The sequence below is a fragment of the Dryobates pubescens genome, chromosome 7, assembly GCF_014839835.1.
Source record: "Dryobates pubescens isolate bDryPub1 chromosome 7, bDryPub1.pri, whole genome shotgun sequence".
Taxonomy (NCBI): domain Eukaryota; kingdom Metazoa; phylum Chordata; class Aves; order Piciformes; family Picidae; genus Dryobates; species Dryobates pubescens.
In genome coordinates, this window is record NC_071618.1 from 4,976,716 (window position 1) to 5,004,084 (window position 27,369).

General features: G+C 43.3%; 1 protein-coding gene across 2 annotated transcripts in view; it reads right to left on the minus strand.

Moving 5' to 3' along the window:
* ST6GAL2 (ST6 beta-galactoside alpha-2,6-sialyltransferase 2) overlaps positions 1-26,065 on the minus strand; it is a 55,044-nt gene extending 28,979 nt beyond the window's left edge. Inside the window, exon 1 of one of the 2 annotated variants that reach the window (XM_054162975.1) lies at positions 25,865-26,065. The gene's annotated coding sequence lies outside the window, so the exon portion shown is untranslated. Of the gene's footprint in view, positions 1-25,860 lie in introns of both variants that reach the window. The other variant, XM_054162976.1, reaches the window with a different exon arrangement.
* Positions 26,066-27,369: the final 1,304 nt, after the last annotated feature.

Genomic DNA, 27,369 nt, shown 5'->3' on the forward strand with positions numbered 1-27,369 from the left:
CAACAAAAACCCATGAGCATGATAACTCAGTGCTCCACATACGTTTGGCCTGGCTCACACAAACTACATGGAAAAAAGCTATTACTCCAACTGACCCATTTCCTACTCACACTCTGCTGTTGTAAGATTGCTCTCTGCAGCAACTCGATGCCCTCCCCCCCTTACGATTTTAAATCACTGCAGACAATGCCCTGTGGGAGTCGACTTTCAATATATGACTGTTGTGCAACTTAGGTCTGCCCTGAAGATACTGCAACCTGCCCACTCATCAGAGTTCAGATGGTTTGCATTTTAAAATTAGCATTCCTTGCCCGACTGAACTGCTTTCATCTCTTTTTATCATTTTCCCTGCTGTTTCACCAGCACTTTTCAACACCTGGCTTCCAAACCACTGTGTAAGTTAGTCTTTGCTCAGTCAGATGTTTCTCCTGCTGAATATACATTTCTCACAGGATCTGCAAAGGAAGCATCTTGAAGAATCTTTTTAACAGACAAGCTTGCAGGAAGTGAAAGCTATAAAGGAAGAGGTCACCAATATTTTCCACTGAGTCATGCAACAATTCCAAACACAATTTAAACATAATCCATAACAGAATCTCATGTTTTTCCTGATTTTTCCCGGTTTTGTTGTATCATATAATCAGAAGCTGAAAATAAACATAAAGGGCTTAGTCTTAATTCAGGCATGAGACTGTTAAAGTTTCTACTTGTCTGTGATCACATGTGCTTGGTGCAGCAGACTGCCTCATCATGAGGAACTAGCCTGGACTCCTAAATCTGACATTCAGGTTACAATCTGAAAAAGGAATGAGTCCAACTATTAATTATTTTTAAATCAAAGTGAATGATTTTTCCTTCCTCTAACAGTCATAAGGTCATAAAAGCACATTTGTATTGTTCAGCACACACATAAGCATGCATGATTACCTTTCTCATACAGCAAAAAATCATTTGTGTAAGACAAAAAAATTAGCACACAGCAGTGTATTTGTCAACACAGCAAGCAAAAGGAGAGACATCAGTGAGAATAAACCCAGATACTTTACACATTAACTACTGCAGAAGCTTATCTACAATCCCTTGTTTCAAGTAGGGCCTCAGAAAGGATACTCAAATCTCTCGAAGACTGGAACTATGCAGGCAGATATCTGTGCTACTTTAATGTTTTTTGCTCACAAGAAAAGCCTTGTCCTCCAGCAGTACAGCTGAGCTGGAAGCAAATTCAAAGTTATTACTGTATGAGTTGCAAGAGGACCCCTACAACCTCACAGGACCTTGAAGACTGTGCATGGAAAGCTGCAATTAAGTCCAGAGAAACGTTCACCTTATCTCCCTCTGCACTGAACATCCAGTGCTCTGCATTTCAGCCCCTGTGGCTTCTCACACCTCATAGTCCTCAGCTTTGGGAATCTCTGGAAGGGGAGAACAGCCCTTCCACATTTCCCACCACCCACTGGCTCTTCCCACCCCCACGTGCAGCAGACCCTTCCACTGCTCTCTGGGGAATCTCCTCTGTACCACCTGCACATGTGCTTGGGTTCATGCTCTGTGTTCCTCGACAACAGGCATCTCAAATGTGGAGAAAAAAATATTTATGTAGGAAACCAGAAATGAGGATTGTAATGATTTAAACTGGCTAAATAAAGAAAGCCAGGTAGCTTCATTGGTGTAATTATTGAACTCCACTGGATGCTTCAGGAAAAAACTTCCTTTCATGCAACACCTCTCCTATAGAGACAGGATGAGAAAGTTGAGATTGTTCAGCCTGGACAAGAGAAGGCTTAGGGGAGACCTTATTGTGGCTTTTCAGTATTTACATGAGGCTTGTAAGAAAGCTTCAGAGGGACTTTTTGCAGATCTAGTCGTGAGGTCTGTTGGGACAGGTTGGACTTGATGATCCTTCGGGTCTCTTCCAACCTTAGTTATACTGTGATACTGTGATACAAGGGCATGTAGTTATAGGACAAGGAGTAATGGTCTTCAATTGAGAGAGGGTAGATTTACATTAGATATAAGGAAGAAATTTTTCACTATGAGGGTGGTAAGGCATCGGAAGAGGTTGCCCAGCGAAGTTGTGGATGTCCCATGCCTAGAAGTATTCATGACCGGGTTGGATACAGCTTTGAGCAATCTGGTCTAGATGGGGATGTCTCTTCCCATGGCAAGGGAGCTGGAACTAAGCAATCTTTAAGATCCCTTCACACCTAAATCACTCTATGATATAATATTGTGATTCCATCTCTCTCATCTATGCTTTATATTACAGGCTTCAAGCTGACAAAACAATTCTATACAAATTTAAAAATTACCGTTACTCAGTCGTTGCTCAGTCATTGTCTCCAATGTCACCACTCCTGGCGTAATAAATCCTCCTTACTTACAAAACAATGAGACCAATAGAGACAAAGCTCCTGCTAACGAGGGACACAGAAGTAACTCTGCACCTGGGGAAAACACCCAAGACTTAACCCAACCCAGACTCCTCTTCAGCAGTTGTTATATAGCTGTTTGTCCCAGCGGCTGAAGATCTCATTTTCCTACCTCTGCTCCAAAGGGCTCTTTCAATCATCAGCTGATTTAAGCTCCAGCAGAGAGGGTATTTTTTTCTTCCCCAGTCTGCTTGTTAGCATAAAAGCCATGGAAAACATGAAGCAAGGTACTAAACAGTGAAGTGGGCAGAAAGGCGAGATGCATTCATTTGCTTAAGAGAAGTAGTAGCAGTAGCTATGAAAAAGAAAGGAACACCCTAAGGGTATGTTTGAAGCATCCAAGGAAATAAAGCAAATTCCCCAGTGGAAAGTGCAGGGTGACTTTTCCAAAAGCAGCACCCATTTATGGGAAATTTCATTTTGCTGCGCTAAGATGCAAGACACCAGTATGTTCCCCCTCCACTTGTATAGTCCATTGTTTTGCAACAAGGAGCACTTTTTATTTTTCTAAAGAAGGCCTCCTGACTATTTCTTAAATGAGAAGAGATGGATGAGGGAGTGTTTTGTGTTTTTTTTTCACTACTTTGAAACATTCCTCCCTTTCAACACCGTCTATTGTTAAATTAATTTGTACAGACCCTGGCAGCTCAGAGGTCAGGATGGTTCAAGTTGATGTTCTAAGCTGTGCACTGTTATGTTAAATAGGGGTTTTCTTGGCTGCAGCTTTGCAGGGAGAAGGTCACCTCAGGGTTATTCGGGGTAGCAAATGTTAGCTGTGGGCAACCGTTCCCAGAGGGCTGAGAATCAGACCAGCGTTTATTCGATGGAAAGCTTAAGCGACCTGAACAGATAGCAAATGCTCCTTTAGCTTGCTTCATCTCTTAGTCAGCTAATTCCAGGGTATTAAGAAACCTCCAGCATAGGGCAAGAGAGCTGGAGGCTGCATTCCTAGTGTGGGGAAACACACTCATCCTCTCATGTGGGAAGTGCCAAACTGGTTTTAGCATTACCACATCATTTCTGCGGTGCAGGCCATACAGTGTGCTGCAACAGACAGGCAAGCCTACGGGGAGTGGTGACTGCCAGAAGATGTATATTAGTCTGTTGATGACCTAGACACTTGTCTTCTTGCCTGTGATTAGGCCTCCTAATTAATGAGACTCTTTTGGACAACTTCCTCATTAGTCCCAATAAATCTGGCTTCTTCAATAGCATTTTCAGAGGAGTCAAGCTGCATTCAGTATTATTTGTGGCAACATAGGAAAATATCTTCTGGAACAAAGAAGAAACATCCAAACTACCCAGAAGGAGGCTGTCCCCCCCACCCCTCCACCCCCCTTTCTTTTCATTATTTCTCAGTGATTTTTTAACATATATTTAGTTTTCTTCTTAGGCAAGACTCCTTGGAAGGTATGCAAACAATAGTATTGCTAACCTGAACCACCAGTGTGGTCGTTTGAGGCTGTGCCTTTAAGAACAAACACTGCTGGAACACACTGGCTAATGTTTTTGGTACTAGAACCAAAACATTCTGATATTCTAAACGAATTTCATTGGTTGATAAACAAAAATTCAGCTTTAGATTGTGAAGCGGTTGGAAAATTTTTTCCTCAGTTCAGTTCGGTTTGGGAGTTGGGGGAGTTTGGTGTTTCAGCCTGTTCTCCCTGCCTGCTTCTTCTGCGAACTGCTGGACTTGGCCTTCAGATAAGCAAACACTAATCCTGCATGGGCTTTTTTGAAACTTGCTAACAACTCTTTTCCTTAGTAACTTGCCTTTCTCTCTCTCTAACCCCTTTTTGGGGAAAAAGGGAGGTAAGGGGGGGAGAGAGGGGGTTCCAAAGAGGGGATCCCTCCCTGAGGGAGGGATTTTTGTTGTGTTATTTGTCTTTGCTGTGTATTTCTGTGTATATATTGTAAATACCTGTATATATTGTGTTATATATAACCTGCTTTCCATATATGCTTGTAAATATATAGCTTTTGCTCTTCGACTGAGTTAGCTGTGGTTTCTTACTCTGTGGAGGAGGGAGAGCTAAGCCCTCTCTCAACCTACCACAACCAGTTAAATGTGAGTGAAGCATCCCAAGACAGGGCATTTGGAAAGGAGTCTCCAGTCCTTGCTGGCTTCTGGGGATGCAGGCAGGCAAGGCAGCATGCCTGTTCTCAGGTTCTCTGATAAAACCTAGGACTTCAAGTTAAAGGGGGTTTGAGTGGAGTGGCTTTTAAAAATTATTATTATTATTATTTTTACTAATGATCCATTTCCAGGAGCTCATGATGTAAGAAAATTACCAAGTATAGTGAGACTTGCAGTAAAACTTACTTGAGCTGGCAACCCAGCAGCTGGAGAAATGCTCAGTGGGGCTTTTGCCAAGGAACATGTCCTAGATTACTCTGCAGGAGCATAGGGACTTAAATGCATAAATCTCTGGTTTTTAGTGGGAGGTCAAACTATCTCCTATGCATCTGATACCCGCTCTCCACGCCCCATCATCAGGTTCAGGCTGCCTGGCATTGAATCCAGCTATCACTTTCCTACAGCCCACAGCGCTGCCTCCACAGCTCAGAGACCACATACAGGTTATGTGAGTGTGGGATGACAAGAGGTAAGTAAAAATAGTCATACTAGCTCTTAGCTTTCCCATGCAGACTTTCCCACTGCCAATGGAAATGTTTATCACAGCATCAAGGGCCAGCAAAAACCTGCCTATGCAGTGAATGACTGCATCTCTTGGGTCAACCTGCATCTACTCAACTTGCAGCATCTTTTCTCACAAGCTATGATAGCTCTCACTCTAATACACACTCCAGCCAGAATTTCCTCCCAGATTTCAGGTCAGGGGAGACAACACAACCTCTTTCTTTTATGGACTGGTGATGAGCCAACCACAATCTCATTACTGTAACTTAAGAGAAGTAACTGAGAGTTTCTATAGAAATGTACTACATACCACTGCATGTGAAATTCAGAACAACTTCAAAGTGTATCACTACCAGGCTCTTCAATCAAAACTACAAAGGAGCAGAAGTGTCCCATAGTTGTGATGAAAATAAGCAATTTTCACAACATAACTCAAATCAGGCCCTTCATCTTCTCAAGAAGCCCCTCACATAGCTATGTAGTACCTGTACTCACCCTTACTGACTCCTGACCGATTCTTTTGGCCATTTGCTCTTGCCATAGCTTTGCTGTGCCCTGTTCAAGGTGAGATTCAAAGGCTCAAAGCTGCTTTGAGTCGCAGCAAATGTCAGCAGTGCTTAGCTCCCCCACAGGACGTGGCTGCAGAAACCACCAATTTGGCTGTAGTCCCTTAGCATGTCATCACACGGTAACAGCAGAGATACATAGAATCATAGGATTGTTTTGGTTGGAAAAGATCTCCAAGACCATCGACTCCAGCTGCAAACCTGACACCACCACAGCCATTAAACTACATCCTGAAGTGTCAGGTCTACACATTTTTTGAACACCTCCAGGGATGGTGACTCCACCACCTGCCCGGGCAGCATATTCCGATGCCTGACCACTCTTCCAGTAAAGAAATTTTCATCAACTGGCTGTTTTCAGTCATATTTCAGCTGCCACAGTACTGTCTCTAAATGTAGGAAAACAAATGCTCTCTTAACTACCTCAGCATTAAACCCACTGCAAATATCCACAAAAGACAGTGCAAGTCACTTTTCCAAAGTGAAATTCAGTATGCCTGCTCCCCTACACAGGCAAAGCCTTGCTGATCAGCCACAGAGCAGCCTGTGGGTTTTTTGGTGCTACCTTTATGCATCTCTGCTCTCCTTCATGAATTGCAGATTGTAAAAGAACTGCAGTTATTTCAAGTGCACCTTATCAGCATTAGGTTCCCAGGAAGCCAAATGCTGCACATCTGCATAAGGCATGTAGGCTGAAAAAGCAAGTTGGCTGGAGAGAAAAGCAAGGTGTTGAAACAAGGCAATCAAGCCAATGGCCACCACTTCCTAGTGTTCATATAGAACCACCTTATTAATGTACTTTTATTATTGAGGTGAAGTCAATAAGGAGGAAGTGAGTACCCTGATGGAGGGAGGAAGAAGCAAGGGCTTGGGAAGGCTGGGATGTAGGGTCGGGCAGGAAGGAAGCCCAGCTGCAGAGCAGCACAGAGGACAGGAAGGCAAGGGTGAGGGGTAGAGACAAAGAAACCATGCCTGCAGCGTTAGTCAAAGAGCAAAACACCACCTGCCAGAGGCAGGGACACCTCAGCACAGAGAGGGTGAGAACTGGAATAGAAAACTTCCCTCCGCAGAATGATCACATCCTTCCCTCTGCAGAAACACTGTGTGAGCCCAGCTACTACTGAGGGTAGGCTGTGGCCCAGAGCATGCTAACCCGTTTCTCCTAAATGACTGAAGGGAAAGATGCTCCTGCAACAGACAGAAGGTCTGGGTGACCATCAAGACCCATGTTGTATCTTCCCCCATTATTCTGAGCAGCCCTTACAAGGTCCCCACCATTCCTATGCACAGAAAAGGATTTCTGTGGCACTGACTGTGCTCCTCGCAGGTGGAGCACTTGCTCTCCACGGTACCCTCAGACTGAGCTTTGCAACAGATTAGCACCCAATAGCTGCACGTATCTTCATTTCCTCTACCCTTTGAATGTCACTTCACACTTCATGCACAGATGCTCTACAGCAGGCACAGCTAATGCCTAAGGACCCACAACCCGAGCAAGAGTTACTGCCCATCTTCAGCACATCTCGGCTTTCTGTGAGACTCATCATTCCTTGCCCACAGAACAAGGCTTTAATCCCTTTTATCCTGAAAAAAATACAGTTTAGGAGCAGCCCATGCCTGCGTTCTTATGTCATGTGTAACTGAACATGATGGCAAGAATCTCTTCATGCCCTGAAACAAGACAGAGAGGCACAAAGAAATGGATAGTCTACCCAGTGTCTAATAAAACATAAGAAACAACCCAGACAACATATATAACTGTATTTGGTTCCTCTCCCTCTTTTTAAGGGACAGTTTTTGACACTGTACTTGCAAAAAAATGTAATTCAAAAACGGAAGGAAGTGCTTTGAGGGTTTTTTATTTAAAGCTTGACAGGATAAACGAATCACAGTCTCATTAAATCACACAAATCTCAGGCTGCACACAAGACTAAACTATGAGAAATAGGACGTTACAAATCCTCGTGCAGTTCTACACTCCCAGCACAACAGCTCATTTCATTTCTGCTCTTGGCAAGGTTAGAATAAAAGGCTTCTTTTCTTTACTCCATAAATGTTTTTAGATGCTATATTACTTGATCTTAACACAGCAGTAATTGCACTGAAAAAGGGCAATCTGAACTGCTTCCTGAAAGAAGGAAACATTTATACTAACACACAGGAACAGAGAGTGTACTTAGAAAAAGTCTGTTTCAACCCTATCAAAAAATAAACTTGACCAAACTCAGTCTTCCAGGCAGAAATGGTTGAAGAATTTTGATTTTCCACTCTAAAGCAACAACGTTTCAGAGATATACTTATTATTCATATCTCAATACAGCAGTACATTTTATATCCACAGAGTATTTCTACTGTATGTTCCAATAAAGCAAGTCCTATAGGCACTGTGTTTTGCTTTGCTTTTTATTATTAACTATTTTATTAGACTCTAGTTTATCTTTTTGCATTTGTTCCAGAAAGCAAGCAAGCCCTTGTTTTAAAACTCTAAAGAACAATGGTAAATAAATTAGTCCCTATTTCTTGGCTCTGTCTCAGTGCCAATTCCTATTTGTTTATATTATCAACATAATTGTAAGAGACCATTTAGAAAATTAACATTGTTAATACTCACATACATACATACAAACAACATGACTTCTACAGGCTCATTTGCTCTAGACTAACAGCTTGAATTAAGTTTAGCCCCAGAAGACAGCCTGCCAAACTGAAGGATGAAGTCAGTTTAGCCCTTGTTACATTACAAATACAATCCAAAAATGGAGTTTCCTGGACTGGAACAGTTCTCCCCCCCCTTTTTTTTGTATATTTTAATACTTAATATGAACATGACTACGCTGATGATAAGCAAATCTATCCTAGCTGGGATGTTTTGTTTGGCTTCACAAAACACAATAAAGTAGAATTGCTATTCTTTTTCTTTTCTTCCCTCGTCTCCTCCACTCTGGCACTGTTGTATGCATGGCTCAGGGTGGTATTAGTTTAAACTATGACTAGATCAACAGAAATCTCTTCTGTGAGGGATAGAGCTGTTTGTAACCTGACACAAACCACTGGAACCTGAAGCCTACCTGTCTGGGAACTTTGCAGGGAAGCAGAATCTCTAAGATCTACCATCATGAAAGCATTATGAGGAATAGCAATGATTAAATCAAGGCTGTTGGTTGGATTCTTCGTAGCTTTCTCCTTTCTACAGTCACTAGTGATCATGTGCAGTGTACAATAAGTCTTCTCTCCCAGCACTTGCCATTTAGCTCCTATAAGTACAAATGAATTTACAAGTTGAAAGGTAGCAGAAGAAAAAAAAAGAAAGGTAAGGTTCTCTGAAAGCTCTGACACCATTAAAACTGTGAGAAACTGAGGTGAGAGACGAGACAAAGCTGGCTGGTGTGAGAGATTATTCGCATTAGTTGTTTTTGTTATGTAAGATGAAATGCTGAATTAGGATTCTGAACCCATCCTCCCTGAATACAACTGTGGAATTACCATGTGATACTAATTTTCACCATCACAAGAAACAATGGAATCTAAAACCTTGTATTTTGAGATCTGCAGGCTACTACAGATGAATCTATGAAAGAGCAAATGCTTTTACTAGCATTTGGCAGAGGTTTTTGTCATGCATTTACTTCTAGAGGAAAATCTCCATTTAAAGACTGACTTTGAAGCCTGAAGCTAATCAGTATACAGATAATATATTCTCCTCCTCCAGTTCCTCAATAGTTGGGCTTCTCAAACTTTCCATTAAAATGTTTGTTACTATTTCAAATGCTGACTATGTATTTTCCTGGTTTTCAGCCAACAGGCAGGCCTGATTTCATTAAAAAGCCCTCTTCTAAGACTGCCTTTAAGTAGCCAACACAGGCAAATCCACTGTCTATACTGTGCACATTTTGCTTAGAAAATGCAGATGAAGATCACCCTTTTGATTGTCAAAGGGCATAACTGTCCTCTAAGCAAGACATCAGGCACATCTGAATTTTCTTTCTCCCACTCCTTTCCTCCCTTGCTGTACACTGGCAGCTCAACACCCATGGGAATAGACCCTCTTCTGGGATCTGCTCATGCTCCCCTAGCAAACCTGCCTGCTTGCTTGCTTGCTTGCTTTCCCCTCTGAGACATTGCTTGCTTTTCTTCAGGTCCAAGGCCTCCTCAGAAAATATGAGTTTTTCCTCACCATGGCACCACCTACCATTTAGGAAGGTTATGGGCAACACTCAAGCCAACCATCTGAAGAATCAAGAAAAAAAAATTGCAAGGATGGAGATGAAATTTTATGTGGTTTTCTCCCCTGCCTAGTATAATACAGGCCCAATCCAAGCCTGTAGCTTTTAAGAGCTAAAGACAGAGGACAAAGTAATAAAGTGAAGCCAATTCACTGCCCTAAATCCATCAGAAGAAGGTTTTCTCTGCCAACATAAAAAGAGACTGTTCTGAATAAGAAATTTTTGTTTTAGCATAGATTTATTCCTTAGCAACCCTCATGATGCTTATGAAGTTCAGTCCTGCTTCAATCCCATTCAGATACTAAATGAATGAAAACCCACATTTAGTCTCATCTAAAAACTAATGCTTAACATTTCTAACATTTTCATGAGTCTTGCTTCTATTTCTTTATTTGCATTTATATTCCTAGTCAGCATATCTTAGTAGAGATGGTTTACTAACAGTTGAAACTTCTACAGCAGGTGTAAGGTGTACTATACAGGCGTATGGTATACTACACAGGATAACTTCAAGAAAAGGAACATTTTCCTACATTCATCACATTGTGGATTTTTTAACTGTTGGAGGAAAAAAACATCAAAGCTCACATTAAATATGGGTACCAAAATGCAAAAAGATACAGAATACAGAAGTAACCAGGTTGGAAAAGACCTTCACGATCACCAAATACAACCCATCACCCAACACCATCTAACCAATTAAACCATGGCACTAAGTGCCTCACCCAGTCTCTTCTTAAACACCTCCAGTGATGGTGACTCCAGCCCCCACCCCGGTGGCCCTTCCAAGGGCCAATCACTCTTTCAGTGTAGAATTTCTTCCTAACATCCAGACTAAACCTCCCCTGGCACAGCCTGAGACTGTGTCCTCTTGTTCTGGTGCTGGTTGCCTGGGAGAAGAGACCAACCTCCACCTGGCTACAACCACCTTTCAGTGTAGAGAGCAATAAGGTTTCCCCTGAGCCTCCTCTTCTCCAGGCTAAGCAACCCCAGCTCCCTCAGCCTCTCCTCGTAGGGCTTGTGTTCCAAACCCCTCACCAGCTTTGTTGCCCTTCTCTGGACTCGTTCCAGCAACTCAACATCTTTGCTAAACCGAGGGGCCCAGAACTGGACAAAGGACTCAAGGTGTGGCCTAACCAGTGCTGAGTACAGTGGCACAATGACTTCCCTGCTCCTGCTGGCCACACTGTTCCTGGTACAGGCCAGGATGCCATTGGCATTCTTGGCCACCTGGTAGCACCTGGCACTCGGACTTGTTAAATGCCATTCTGTTGGACTCTGCCCATCTGTCCAGCCTCTCAAGGTCCCTCTGCAGAGCCCTTCTACCCTCTAACAGATCAACACCTCCTTCCAACTTGGTGCCATCTGCAAACTTACTGATGATGGACTCAATCCTCTCATCCAGATCATCAATAAAGATATTGAACAGGATGGAGCCCAACACTGATCCCTGGGGGACCCCACTAGTGACTGGCTGCCAGCTGGACGTGACACCATTCAGCACCACTCTCTGGGCATGGGCACTGGGGGACAATATCAAAAGCCTTGCTGAAGTCCAGGTAGACTACATCCACAGCCTTCCCCCACATCATAGAAGAAGATCAGGTTGGTCAGGCAGGACCTGCCCTTCCTAAATCCATGCTGGCTGGGCCTGATCCCTTGGCCATCCTCTAAGTGCTGTGTGATTGCACTCAAGATAACCTGTTCCATAACCTTGCCTGGCACTGAGGTCAGGCTGACAGGCCTGTAGTCCCCTGGCTCCTCCTTACGGCCCTTCTTGTGGATGAGCATCACGTTGGCCAGCTTCCAGTCTTCTGGGACGTCTCCAGTGAGCCAGGACTGTTGAAAAATGGGAGAGTGGTTTGGCCAGCTCATTTGCCAGCTCCCTCAGCACCCTAGTACGAATCCCATCTGGTCCCATGGACTTGTGGAGATCCAAGTGGCTCAGCAAGTCTCTATCCTCCTGGATCACAGGGTAACTATACTGCTCCCAGACTCCATCTGCCAGCTCAGGAGGCCAGTTGTCTGGAAGACAACCTGTCCTGCTATTAAAATTTGAGGCAAAGAAGGTGCTAAGTACCTCTGCCTTTTCTCACCTTTTGTTACTACATTCCCCTCCACATCCACCAAGGAGTGGAGGTTGTCCTTGCCCTTCCTCTTGCCATTAATATATTTGTAGAAGGATTTTTTGTTGTTCTTCACAGCAGTGGCCAGTCTAAGCTCTAAATGGGATTTTGCCTCTTTGTTTTCCTGCATGACCTAGCAACATCTTTAAACATTCCAAGGATAACCTCTCCTTCCTTCCAGAGATGATACACCCTCTTTTTTCCCCTTAATTCACCCAGAAGTTCATTGCCCATCCAGGCTGGCCATCTGCCCCGGCAGCTCATCTTCTGGCACACTGGCACAGCCTGTTCCTGCACCTTCAAGAATTCTTTCTTGAAGTAGGTCTAGCCCTTCTGGACCCCTTTGTTTTTAAGGTCTGTTTCCCAAGGAACCTTCTGAGTCAGTTCCTTGAGTAACGTGAAGTCCGCCCTCCAGAAGTCCAGAGTGGAGGTCTTCTTGCTGCCCCTCTTAGCTTGACCGTATACTGAAAATTCAATTATCTCATGGTCATTGGACCCAGATAGCTTCCAACCACCACATCACCCACCAGCCCTTCTCTGTTTGTAAAAAGGAGGTCAAGCAGAGCCTTACCCCGGTAGGCTCACACAGCAGCTGGGATAAGAAGCTGTTCTCCATGCACTCTAAGAACCTTCTAGACTGCCTCCTCTCTGCTGTGTTAAGTTCCCAGCAGATATCAGGCAGGTTAAAATCTGTTGATCTTGAGACAGCCTCTAGCTGCCTATAGAATAATCAACTTCCTCATCCTGGTTAGATGGTCTATAACAGACTCAAACCAGGATGTCAGCCCTGTTGGTCTTCCCTCTAATTTTCACCCACAAGCACTCAACCTGATCATTCCTGATCTCTAGTTCCATGGCATCTAGAGCCTCCCTGAATGTACAGGGCCTCCCCTCCACCCCTTCTCCTTCATCAGTCTCTCCTGAAGAGCCTGTAGCCATCAGTTACTGCACTCCAGTCGTGTGAGTCATCCCACCATGTTTCTGTGATGGATACTACCACGTTTTAGTGTATAGATGCTGTACTGTTACAGATTTCCTCTTTTGTCTATTTTAACTACTTTTTGAGATTGCTAAATCTCTCCAGATTGCTCCAAAAGCAGCAGAAATTAGTAACAGTGAACTAATTTATGATGAAATGGACTTATCATACTAACTACTGATAATTTTTTAAGCTTTAATTGTTAACATTTGATACAGCTCTTTAAGAATCCTATCCAATGTGCCTTCACAATTCTCAGTGGATAGTATTTATCTGACTTATTTACTAATTACTTCCAAATTACAACTGTCCCTCAGGTCTGAATCAGTTTTGATGAAAGAATGAGCAGACTACATAGTTTTATACCATGAGGGAAAAGAAATTAAAGGAAAAGAATTTTCATGGCTCAGACCAAGACAATGGAAATGCCAATTTCCTTGAAGTACTTTTTAACTTTTACCACCACATACAGGTAACACTTAGTGTCTCCTAAACCTTCCACACCATCACCATTCCAAGACATCTGTTTAGTTTTATAGTAAACTGAGGCAATCATTATAAGCTACAGCAAAAGCAGTATTCCAGACTGCAGATATTGCAAATGTTGCTGTCTCCATAAAGAAACTGAGCATAGACAAGCACATGAGGAATGATCACCTATTTTCAGGCCACCTAAATAGAACCTACACCCAAGGACACACTGTAGAGGAGCCCACATTTCTGTCAGCGGGTAACATATCTAGCTTCCCTTCTGGGAGTCAGAGAATCCAAGTTTATATGAGTTTTAGTATATCACTTTCCTGCAAAGCATGCTGTTAGAAGGAACAGGCACACTGGAATCTTTAGTTTAAAATTAATTTCACACAGCCTGGGAATCAGAGAATTGGGGGGGGGATAGAGTTTTTGTACACTGCATTTGCTTTCTAAAAGCACTGTCTTTCCTGGCAAATATAACATTGCTAACATAATACATACTTTATGTACTCTATGAACTGTCTCTGCCACTACTACTTCTCCAGTACTTCAGCCAGTGACTGATGACTCCATACTACGTTTGGGCACCTCCTCCAGGAAACATCTTGTTATAACCACCTCCTGATTTCCAAAACCTCAGACGTAGCATCCCTATTCTGAACCCCCTTCAAGACCTATGAATCAGTCAGCATTGCTGCAAGTCTTGACCCAGTCTGTCTTTATCTTAATAACACTTTTATTCAGTGTGCCTGTTTCCAAGTAACTTGACATTTTCCTTAGTACTTCTCATTTTCTTCTTGCAATTTTCTTTCTTTGCAACCTCACTTCAGCTGGATGGAAAATGAGGGGAATCTGATGGGGGAAAAGGTATTGCATTTCAAAGAACAAAAATACAACTGGTTTGTTTAGTGGATATGAATGAAAAACAAATTTTGGGTTATATTGCAAAACCACAGTGGAACTGATGTGGTGTCAAATAGCACTTTCTGAGAAACTTAGAGTGGGGAAATGAGCAACTCTCCTATTGCTCTGCCATTACTGACCACTTTTGCCTTATAGCTGATTACAAAATATTGGCATTGGGAAATAGCATGTAAAGAAGCTGACTTGAATCCAGTGGCAAGGTAAAAAAGACTTCATACTCTATCACATATACCTACTGGGTGCATTCTGCAGTTACAATACAGTTTCGAGTCATGAAACTCCAGAAGTGTCCTTCTAACAGCTTTATTGTCTTTGCACAGCTGTATCACTGGCTGTTAATGCTCCTGCCCCATTAACTCAAAGTGTTAGAAGTAAATAAATAACTAGGATAGAGGATTTAGTAGTGAGAATTTTATTTTAAAGTGTCATAGCTTGTAACGATTCTTTAGAACATAAGTGAGAATATACAGAAACACAGTGGCAGTGACACTGCTAAAAAGCAAACTGACATAGAAACAGGCCTTCACTTTCGTAAGCTGGATCAGATCTTACCCATGCTGAATTTCTGAGCAGTCAAGACTATGAATTATTATTGGCTGCTTAACTAATTGGACATGGTATTGGTATGCCAAAGACCTTCCAAACACAGCAAGTATATTGCAGCAGTAGACAATACTGTAATATTGCAGTATTACAGCCTATGCAGCTTTCTACACCTTCTCTGAGCTGTGCAACAAGTTCATGAGACTCCTTGGAAACTTTCATCTACAAGTACAGGATGGAGTAGCACAAGTAGTAACTCCATGCTTTGCAGCTCTGCGGTCCAAAGAGTGCAGACACACTATGTCTAGAAATGCCAAGAAGATAAACATTCATTGTGGTGATCTCCTTCATGCTTACTGAAGGAATCATTCAGGGAGTCTCTATGCAGAGCACTACAGTGCTGTGCACTGAATCTTGAGCTAGGTCAGGAATCTAAAGATGCATCCTCATATCTATATATTTTGCTATGCATTTCCTCTTTGATGGCTGTGGTTTTAGCGCTATCAACACCTGAAGACTCCTCAGGGCACTTTCAGCTACAACTAGTTAATTTTAAAAACATGAAGAGCCTCAATGTCACATGTGACAGAAGGAAAGTTCCATGTATACAGCATGCTGTAGCTCTGCCCTTATTTGTCTCATGACGACCTTGCAAGGGTAACATATATTCCAGTGGCTGCAAGACATAATTATTTTCATTCTGTGGTCCATGAGTTTTCAGCAGGGTTTCTCTACTGCTTGCAGCTTTTGCAGACTGTAGCGGTATATCTCATCACTGGTTTAAGTAGCTGTGATCACATTACACCCACCCCACAAGCTTCTCATTGGCTGCCTGGACAGTTGCAGATTGATTTTTAGCTGGCTTTGTTGGTCTGTTTAGTGCCCCTAATAATAAAAAGCCTGAGCAAACAGAAAATCTTCTGATAGGTATTTTATTCAGGCATTCTTTTTCAGGAACTAACTCACAATAAAATACTGTATCTTGATAGACAGCTGTATGGTTGGTGTATGGTGTGCTAGGCAAGAAGTGGTAACCTCCCTCTGCTACAGATGCTAGTGCCAGTACAGCTGGTAAACAGGACAGACTGCTCTGCACTGACATGAAGCACCTCCTGGCCTCATCAGCTGCAGAACTCAGCATGTGCTGGATGATCCTCCCTGAAAAAGAGTCCTACCTCACAGTGAACAGCACTTAGTCTCTTCCAGGAGAAGCACCCCTCAGACTTCTGTTGAGTCTCTCCTGGTGCTTTTACACTCAAACACTAGAAAGAAAAATACTATCGAGTATCAACTTCAAACACCCCCAGCCCCTGCCTCAAGGTGAGGGTTAATTCCAACCTGACATCTGCTCCAGCCCTGCTCACCCTGTGTACAGTGACTCAGTCAAATTAATTCAGTGCCTGTAAATGCAGTGTATTTAGAAACCTATGCTCATTTTGCTCCATCTAACAGTAGCAAGTGTCTGCAGTGGTGTGTTTTGGTCTTCACATCATCTAGTAAACAGCACCCAGAGCATGGAAAAGGACTGGTGTACAAGGTCTTACTCCCATAGAGAATTAAATCATAGCAAAGGTGCACCTAACTTAAATAAATAAATAAATAAATAAAATAAGATGATACAGGTCCACAAGTATTTCCTCTGTATTTTCTAATGCCTACCTGAAATTTTGCAATTCTGGCAGCTAGACATTTCAGGCTACAGATGTTTAGATGCACTGAAGAGCACCTCAGGAGCACACACACATGGAGAACACTGAGCCCAGACTTGGGCTATTGTCACCTTCATGACTTTCCACAGCAGGACCTGCCACTAGGGAGACGCTAGGGAAATCAAGACAGGATGGGCATCAAGCAGAAACATTTTCTGCCTGGAGGTGAGAGCATAACTAGGCCAACAGAGACACCCTCTTCTACCAAGCAGAAAGGGAAAAGCTGTATTAAACAGTGAGTTTTCAAACCAGACACTCCAAAATGCTCTCCAGTGATAAATAGGAGTAAGAGTCCAACTATGACTCCTTCTCCAGTGAATACAGGGCTAATGCTCCTGCCTTACCGCATAAGCCTATATGCGGCCATGCACAATTTGGCTGCAAGCTATACTGCTATGAATTTACCCTTCAAATAAAAAAATATTCTAAAATAAATATCTGAAATATAAAAAAATACCCTGAACAAGAAATAGTAGTAGAGAATACAACGGAATGGATATCAACTACACAGAAGTAGTTCTAATGGAGAGCTTAGCTTCCTATAACAAACTCGGATTTTAACCTTTGTAACTTAAAAGTAACACCCAGTCACATGAAATTTCACAGTAATGGTTTTGTGCCAAGGAAAGCTTCTCTGGAAAGTCTGAGGTAGATTGGCCAAGGCATCTTGGTGATACGAGCATTCCAGAAAAGTGAGGTGTTCTTCATTTCTTGGACTGTTTCCTAATTTTTTTTGGCTCATCTTAACTTAAAAATGGTTGGCTTAGACATTCCAAATTTGCCAGGCTACTACTGGTGCCTTTGACTGGCTGCAGGCTTTTTATTTGTAAATGTGGGGTTTGTGTAAAACCTGAGCACTGCAGTTGTTAACACGATATGTTGGCTTGTATATGCTGTAGGCAAGACAGCCTAACCCACTGCAGGCTCCTCAATCACCTCATCAGCTGTGCTCAGGAGACAGCATGGAAGCCCAGGACCCCTCCTCAAGCCCAAGTGGGTGTAAGAACTTGGCTGGACTTTACAGTCTCCATGGGGGAGCTACATTTCATCAGGCTGAAGAGAAACGGTCCCAGCATACCTCCAAGCCTTGCCAGTACCAAAGTGGCTCTCCTGGAAACATAAGCATGCACCAGTCACAGATGATTTCCTCCCAGACTTAGTCTCCTTCTCCTCCTCCTCCAATCCATACTTAGCCTTACTCTTTGATGTGCCCAAAGATTTTTCCCAGGGAACATTCACCAAACTCCCAAGTACCCACTCCTCCATAGATTACCAATTCAATCTATTTTCCATTTTGACAATGATTGCAACGTCTGTGCCAGGGTCTAGATACTTCTACTTCAGCTTATTCCATCTCTGTAGTCTGTTCCCTCAGTCTCCAAGGGCATCTGGGAGCCTTGTGCACACAGACACAACAGATCTCATTAGACTTCTGGGCAGGAAAATCCAGGGAGAAGGTCTCAGCCCAAAAGAAGCAAATTTCCCCCGTCCAAATTAAAAGTTTTGAGGCACTCTGGAAGGACTGTGGGTAAGGAATTCTCTCCTAGTGGGGACTGCTCTGTTAACAATCTTCATTGTGATAACAGTTACTATGGCAACCTCATGCATCTCTTAACACATCCTTCAGCATGGTCAACTACTTTAAACAATTCTCCTTAATCTTTGGTATTTCCTTTGACAATGAGTATCACCTGCCCAGCTGCCAGGAAAACAAGCAGTGTACAGCTGATCAGTGGCAGAAAACATTAGGGCATTAAAAACACTTCTTGGTGAAGGATGCTTCTGCACAGCAAGTGCCTCTGTTACAAAGAGACCTATTCTTTTTAAGATACACACATGCATGCCTCCCATTCACAGGAGCTACCCGAGTGCATCCAAAGTAGAATAGGCTTGAAAGTGTCTACATTTACCAAACACTGATCTCACACAGAAGAATGACAAATCTTTTGACTTACTGCATCTTACTTTTGCTCTTCAGAAACAAAAGATTTTACCAGGACCATGCCACCTACATTAAATAAAAAAAAAGGTGATATGAGCACAGAAAAACCCAAACATAAACCAAATTATCTACCTAGCAGATAGCAAGAATTGAAGTGTTTTCCACATTTCTTATCTGAATGCATATTTATCAGAGCTCTTTTATTTATACTGGCCTCATCCATCTGTCACATTTTCAATGAAGATAACCTACTGCAAAGGTCTGATCTTCTCAGGAGAGACCATGCAAAACTCAGCCAAGCTTTATAAAATACCTGTAAAAGAAACCTACAGAGCACCAAGGAAAGCTGCGCTAGGAGGACAACTTCTCTCAGACTTGCACAGAATTCCTGTCTCCACTGCCCTCTGGGAAGGGGTGCTACCCCACTCCATCTCACTGGTCACCATGTGAGCTAACCAAAAGAGCCTGAGAAGAATCTGCACAAACTTCCCTTCCCCTCTCAATCCACTGAGGGCCAGTCACAGACTGACCCTAACTTAATACTCAGGCTGTAAACTTACTTAACACTTGTAGAAGAATTTATTTTTCTAAAACATACTGATGGCAGCATATGGCCCATTGACAGGTTTATTATTATAAGACACTTTTTCCACCAGGTTATAGTCTTTTTTATAAACATATGTTTCAGCACATAATAAAAACCCCAAGAACTGTTTCAGAAACATAATCACTATGCAGGCACAGAAACTACTTTTCAAGGTTTGTCAAGATAATGAAAGAAACAATCTTTTAAGGGACTTCCACTTTCATAAATGTGTTTTTCCAAATGTCTTTTCAATCCATGAGTACCGAGAGTTACTCATGTTAAACAACAAAATCTAAACAACAACAACAACAACAAAAGAGATTTTCTTTGGTAATATCACATTATTCTCCCTTTTGTCAAAGCAATCATTTTTCTACTTAGTAAAACTTCTCCTTAAACTAAGTAGACCTTTTAACTGCGCTTTAAATCAGAACATGTGTTTTATGGGTGAATGGTAAGCTTCTGGAAAAAGGTGGCATATTATAAAGAAAATGTCAACACCACACTACTACAGTTATGCAAACTCATCGCTGTAAAACCAACCCTGGTATCCTGTGCCCTTCAGCTGCGATAAAGGTCAGTGTGTAGAGACGAAGTAGTTAGATCAGGGCCTTGCATCCATCTGCAAGGCTATATACAAGTTAAATGTCTAAAAAGATGTCATTGTCTGATATTATTATAAATTATATTTGTGTTCTTAAGTAAAAGGGCTTCTTGTCTATGCAGCTATAATGCAATTTCTATGCTACCATTGCTTCAGAAGAGGAAAAAAAAAAAAGGCAAAAATCATACAGCATACACTGCTTTCTTCAAAATATTCCTGCACTCCTGTTATTGTTAAACCCCAATCAGGCATAGTTTTAAAACCAGATTCTTCAATACATCAAACTACGACCCAACTCATGTATGTTTTTCCTAGTAGTTTTTGTTCCTACCACCCAATTTTACTGTGTCCTGTTGAAAGGAGCCTGCAGCTGCAATAAAAACTAGGAGTCTTGGGGTTTGGATCCAAAGACCTCTTCCATAAAGGCAGCAGAAGACCTTTCACTATTTTGTGGGACTACATATAAGGCCTGTACTTCACTGGAGACACTAGAGGCCTTCCAGATTCTGATACAATACATTATGTACTCCTTAACCACTAGAGAAGAATTTTGCAACCACTCTGAACACTTCATTGACATTTTGGTGCAGAAAAAAAAATCTGTTCCCCCTCCCTGCAATGACACTTCCCACAAAACCCAGATGTTTTAAGACATTGAAACCAATAATCAGTCACTAGCAGATTTGAAGATTGAAGAAAAAAAATTTCCTAATTTTAATATAAGCATGTTGTTATAATTGGCCATGTGTTAGCCTACATTCAAAGAAAACTCGTTTGTTAAAATTAATCACCGACTTCTCAGCCAGTTTGTCAGTAACTACTGTCAAGTCTGGACATGGTTAGTTTCACTGGGAGAGGTTTTCAAAGGATCAAATCCTAAATCTAGTGAAACTTCTGAACATTTTGCAAGCAACTTATTCACATGGAGGCAGGACCTCATGGATGCTGCTGCTGCTGTAAGCTCTACTTTCTTTCCGGTTTTGCAGATTAAGCCTGTCTAGGACAGACAGGCCAAGAGCCCCAACAATAAAACGTGCTCTTGCTCCACCAGCAGACGGAGAATGATTAGCAATCATAAGTCCCTGTGCTGTGTTTGGAAACACTTAACCAGCAGGATGGGTTTGAGGCAAAGATGAAGCATGATGTGTTTGCTAGCCACTCTAATGAGCCTTTCGACAAGTGGGCTGGCCCTGCTCATCTAATTGCAGTGGCTGCTTCTGCAATGTGGAAACCTGTCTATTAGAAACCACATTTCACAGGTGACTAAACAGCCACTGGATGGTGACAGCTTTCATTTGTTACTGACCTTCAGTCCCTGCCACAGCATAAGAGCAAATGGCCCGACATCTTATTGCCAGTCCAGAGTCAAAAACACCTCCTCAACTGCATTGAGAATTACAAAGTGCCTTCAAGATTTTTCCAAAATGCACAGCACCATGTCGAAACAGGATTCTGAACTACCATCTTCTTATCTAGGAATTAGCTTCACATAAGAATTCCAAATCCTGTGCTACTCAGTTATGCAAAAAACAGAGGCAATTTTGTTGCGGTCCAATATGTGTAGAGCACACCACTACATTTTCATACACAGAAGGTATTTATTTAGGATCTGTGCATCATAGGCAGAAGAGAGAGGTATTTCACAGAAGCAGGATCAGACCCTTTTCTGAGGGACAAACATGACAGCGACCAGACCAAAGTAGTCCTTCCAGTGATGGACTGAAAGGCAACTCCACTATAAATTAAATACAGATCTTAGCATAGCAGAGTGACTTTAAACTGAGGATTCTATAAAGACCCCTCATCAAATTTTACACCCTCCAGACCTTTGGCTCTATCAATGGCATAATGGATTCACAACACTGAGGAATAAATCACCCCATCTCACTAAGTCCTCTGCACCTGGTGAACCATGTATCTCCAACCCAGACAGATATATATCACAAGGGAAAAACAAACTTTCCACAGTTAACAGCCATTTGGTTCACATGATCTCACAACCCCAGCTATAAAATGCCCTAATCTTGGATAGTATTTATACAATTTAATACAATAAACAATAGATTGTACAAAACTTTCGGTGAATCCTACACTGATGACAATCAGCGAGCTACTCAATGACTAACATTTACTTTTAATTTACATGTAGATTTCTGAAGTGCAGCTTTCAAGAAAGCACAGTGCAGTAACACACCTCCAATAAAACGTAACAGCAGTCCAAGCCACCACATCCCAGAGCCCAGCTCTGCTTCAGATCCTACTGAACCTCTGGATGTCTTCAGGAGCATGGAAGACTTGGCCTCTTCACAGTGACTGGTGTCAAAGAGGGCTTTGAAGGCTTGTAGTCCAACAGGCTCTGTCAGAGCATCTGTCAGGAGTAAATTTCCAAGGTCAAGGACCCTCATCAACAACACTGGCAACAGCTCCCTGCCATTTAACCCTTCAACCGTTTACCCTTCTGGAAAGAGTCTCTGAAAGATGCATATGATTTTAGCATATTTTTCCTCAAGGCCAACCACTAAAGCACTCTTCTAGTTAAGATAAAATTTTCAGTCCAAATTAGAATAAATCTGGGTTTGTTTTGTTTTTTGTTTTAACAAAAATCACTTTTCTCAGAAGTGTTATTGATGAAGAAAATCAGTTTTCTATGACTACACCATAGGAAATACTGGATCAAGAATACAAAACGTTCACAAAAACAATAAGAAAGACCAGGTTTTTTACTTTATTCCCCAAGTAGTTCAGGGGTAGCTGCAGTCAGTTTTTCATACGATATTGCATCCTAAATATGACACCATGAGTTCCACTGGAGGAAGACAGCATTTATTATGGAATGTGTTGAAGCACATAATTATGAGTTTGATGCATTTGAACCCCTTACTGTAGATTCCTTGTGCCACAGATTTCATCTCAGGACATTATTTTTCATTCTTAAAATAATTTTCAAGACATACAACATCACTAGAAGAAATACTCTCAACTTCAGTATTGTTTTAAAACTTTGAGGAAGAGAAAGTAACTGTAGCTTTCTCATCTCTGTCATAATCTAGTGGATACCTAAACATGAATGACAGAGTTTTATGGAAGATCAAAGCGTATTACCGTATGACACCATGCAGAAGAATTGCTCTGAATTGCTACCAGTAAAATCATGACTTCTTTCAGTTATGCAAATTGGAAATGTAGCAGGAGGACTGTAAATGAGCCTAAAAAGTGCAAAGTTCAGGGAAAAGCCATGCATGCAGCTGCTCCAAAAATAACCATGGTCAGATGAAAGACTGAAAGCAATTATTTGGGTTGAATATTGTACACAGACTGCTGCACTAAGCTTCTATAATTAAACAAGACAAAAATTCAGATGGTGCCTAATAAACCATTCACTACGTTAATTACATTCAAGTGTGGCAGTCTAATGCTTAGTAACAACTAACAACAAGGGAAATAATTTAAAGAAAAGTATCTGATATTGTAAATTTCTTTTTCATCCCTCTACCAATATTACTAGCCAGCCTTTCTAACACACTTCAAACACATGAAAGAGATACTGCTTAGTGTCAGGAAGAGTATTTAAGGGCTGTAAACCTTTACACTGAGGAAGCCAACAGTCTTACTTGACAAAAATCATTTCTGCACTCTAAAAGTTGCAGCAAAGCCAGATTTTCCATTCTTTGAATCAAGTCCCTGGGTCTTTGGTCCAAAGTTGCAGCGCTGCAGAAGCACCTGTTTTGGGTTTGGTGGGGTGTTTTTTTTTTTTGCAGCAGCAGCAACAGTATCTCAATAGATCTTTGCAGATCAACAGATTTCCCATTGACTATATTCCCTGGATTTGCCTTTGCACCAATCCCTCAGCATTTGTACACATCTGCACTTTTAATAGCATTTGCAGCAATTTCTTACCAAGATAATTAATATTAGAGAGGTATTTAATACATTTTGGCATCTTTTCGTGCCATCAGCGGCTAAATACGTGGAAAACAAGCCAAGACCATATGCCCAAGTACTTCTCTGTAGACTGCCAGTCAATTTCTTAGCAAGTAAAGTAAAGTTCCCAAAACACAATCTGAAAATTACTGCAGAGCAATTTGCACACAATTTCTGATGGACCAGTAGCATTCCAACAACTTACATAAAATCCAGCATGCTCCACTGGCATATGCAGTAACTAACATACATAGTATCCATTCACAGCACAATCATTAGCATGCTACAAACGGGATGCTGGTTTATCTCATTTCACTAATCTGAAATAGGGAAAAAAAATCATCACACTCTGCAGGACTACAATTGTTTTGTCTCTTGCTTTCTTAGTTTTAAATCAGGAAATGGTATCTCCAGATTTTACTAACACACAACTCTAAGATGGCACATAACAATCATTTTGTGTATTTCAAAGAAGGGCAGAGATAAGGTAAACTTCATCCATGTCTTTCCACTGGGATGTCTAAATAGGCAATCCCAACATCCCTTTAAGCTCCTTTTATAAAGTTTTGCTAGGTTTCTCTGTTGTTTGGCTTTTCCATAGGTGTAGAGGTCTGCAACTTTGCAGCAAACCTCAAACATTTTACATACATACTCCAACTCTGAATGTGCAGCATGGACAATGCTGGGAAATCCTGTCCTCTGCCCAGATGAACTGTATTAAGAAGAGTTCTCTGACTACCACATTAAGAGTTGTGCAGGTCCTAAACTCCATCACAGATAATTCAAAGTCTTCACTTACAAGACCTCAATTCCAGAACTTTCACAGCAAATGGCAAGTAGAGCCCTGCCAGCTTCAGCAGAGGTGTCTACCAAGGCGCCCCTTTGCTGCCAGCTGCAGAATCAATGCGGAGCATCCGAAGCAGGACCTCACCTCCAGACCCTTTATCACAGCTTCTCATTCAGCAACAAACAGCACATAGTCTCCCAGTAGTGTAGCTTTTGGTTTCAGCAACACACACACAAAACCAGTAGGTAACCACCATAGGATTTCCAGCCAAACAGTATTTTAATCAGAAAACATGTATGAAATAAAAATGCCTATAAATTATACCTCGAGTTTAATAGAATACCCGGGGGGGGGGGAGTACACAAACAAAACCACAACAAAACAAAATATTCAAACACACCAAAACAAACAAACAAACAAAAAAACACCCACCCAAACCCAAACAAACCACACACCTGCAAGAGCTTCACATTTAAGCGGAAAAAAGCAGTAATTCTTTCGCCATATCCAAAAGCCCCGCACTACCAAAAGCAGCTGAAATACTTCAGCATGAGTTAAAAAAAAACAAACGCCAAACCACAAACCACAAAACAAACAAACAAACACACACACCTTAAAATTACACATATATAGGTATTAACATTACGTGGATGCAGACATCATGCCTGTAAAGTTTCAACGCAAAAGGTTAAAGTTCAGAAAGTTTACAAGACTGAAAAAGGAAAATCAAGACTGAAAACCAAGCAAAAACCTTAGCCTTGAGGTTTGCTGCTATCACTTAACATTTCTGTCCACGTGAAGAAATGACTAGATCTTACTCTAACAGTTATCAACTAAATTATCTGAACGAGTAATCTAAGCAGCTTGCTTTCTAGTACATACTGAAACACGTTACCATGACAGAATAAACTACAACTGGTAGTTGAGGATTACAGATGATAGCGTTCCTGATAAAATATTGAAGGAGACCGCAAAAGTGTTCTACACTGCTTATTAGCGGTAAACTCGCAGGGACCTTTTTCTTCTCTTTGAGTACATCCATTTCTTTATCCTAATCCGACCGCCTATCTATTTATAAGCGCACTCTGCAAAAGCAAATACAGAATAGAATAGCCTTGAAAAGAAACCACCAAAACAAGGTCTCATTTAAATTCCTGGAAAGCACTCCTTCTTTAAACATATCTATTCAAGCTCTCTCGAGCAGGCTAACCCTACTGAAAACATACCCTACATACTCCCTGCTTGAAAGCTGTTAAGCTAAGCCACTGAGATACGCCACTGAGAATCCATATGGTTTCACGTATAGGATTTTCCTTCCATCAAATGCTGCATGGTAGAAACCCTCCCCCTCATCATCCCTCCCCTCTCTCCTCCAAAAAGTGCTTTCTGCCCAAGAGTGCCCCTACCTACCGCCGGGCCGCTCAGGGCTCTCTGGGGCGCCTGCCCCCCGAGGTGCAGCAGCTGGGGCGGCGCGGGCGCTCCGCCTCGCCGCTTCCCACGCGGTGCCGCTCCTCCCGCATGCTGCTGGCCGCCGCACGCACAAAGCGCAGGGCGCGGGCGGCCGCCGGGGGCGGGCGGCACCCCGGATGCCGCCGGATCGCAGCGGCACCAGCGCCGGGAGGTGACACGGGCGGCGGGCGGCTCGCAGTGGCGCGGCGCGGAACGGCACGGCACGGCACGGCACCGCCCCGCCCCCTGAGCGCTGCCCACCCCGGGGAGACCCAGCCCCGCCCCGGGCGCCGCTGCCACCGCCCGCCCTCGCCTGTACCCGCACGCGGCCGCCCGACCGCTGCCTGGGATGCGGTGTGCTCCTGCCCCCCGTTACCTCGCGGGCGGAGCCGGGCTCTAAGGCAGCGGGGCGGGAGGTTGCGCTGGTTGCTGGGCGGAGGGGACCGCCTGCCTGGGGCCGGGGCCGGGGCCAGGGCCACGGCCGCGGCGGGGCGGACATGCCGGGGCTGCCCCGGGGCCGTGCCGCGCTGTCCCGGCTCATTGTTCGTGAAGGGCAGCGGCGGGCGGGGTGGCCCCCGGCGGGAAGGGCGGGCGCTGCGGCGGGAGGGGGCCAGGCTGGAGCCGGGAGTAGCGCTGCAGCATCCTCCGTATGGCCGGGGGGCTCGGGTAGCGTTTCATCTTCCCCTCCTTGTGTGGGGCCAGTGGCAGCGGGGCATCTATCGCGCTAGTCGGGGACGGGCGAGATGCGCGGGAACGGGGCGGCCGCGCTACGCCCTCTCCTGCCTTTGCGTGGCGGGGCTGGAAGAAGGGCGCCGCACCTTCAGGGGCTCTGCTCGAGAAGTTCAAAGCGGGAGGGACGGGTGGGAGGTGAGTGGGCGGGGGCCTGACTAGGAACCTTTTTGTCTCGTCTCCCCAGGCCTGCGGAACGGAGAAAGCGCCCTGGGGGCTCCAGCACCGTGGGGGCTGGCTAACTAAGGCACCAGGATCCCGGCAGTGCCGGGCGGGCGAGGGTGGTTTGCCTGTGGCCGACTGGGAAAGTTGAGGGCAGGCTCCTTTCTTCAGCCCTCTCCTGTGAGGCGGGGCGGTGGGAATCCTGCACCCACGCGGCGTGCAAGCCCCGCAGCCAGCTTTGGTTCTTTAAGCTCGGTTAATTAAGGAAATATTTTAAGCTTAAAGGTCTCCTGAGAAAAAAACACATTAAGTCGCTCATAAAGCCGCTGGAACAACAATGCGGTGCAGGGCTGTAGGATCAGGGAGCACAAAGGGAAGCTCGAACAGCTGCACAGGGAAGGGCACTAAACGCTCCCTTAAGCCGCCGGACCCTAGCGGCACCGGCCACCCCTGTCGTGCTTCCAGTGTCCGTCCAGCGGCGCGGAGGAAGAGAAGTGTTTGCAGGGTAATCGTTGCTGTCCTTTCTTGTCTTGCTGAATAGCTAAAAATATCTTAAAGCACGTTTTACCGCCTTT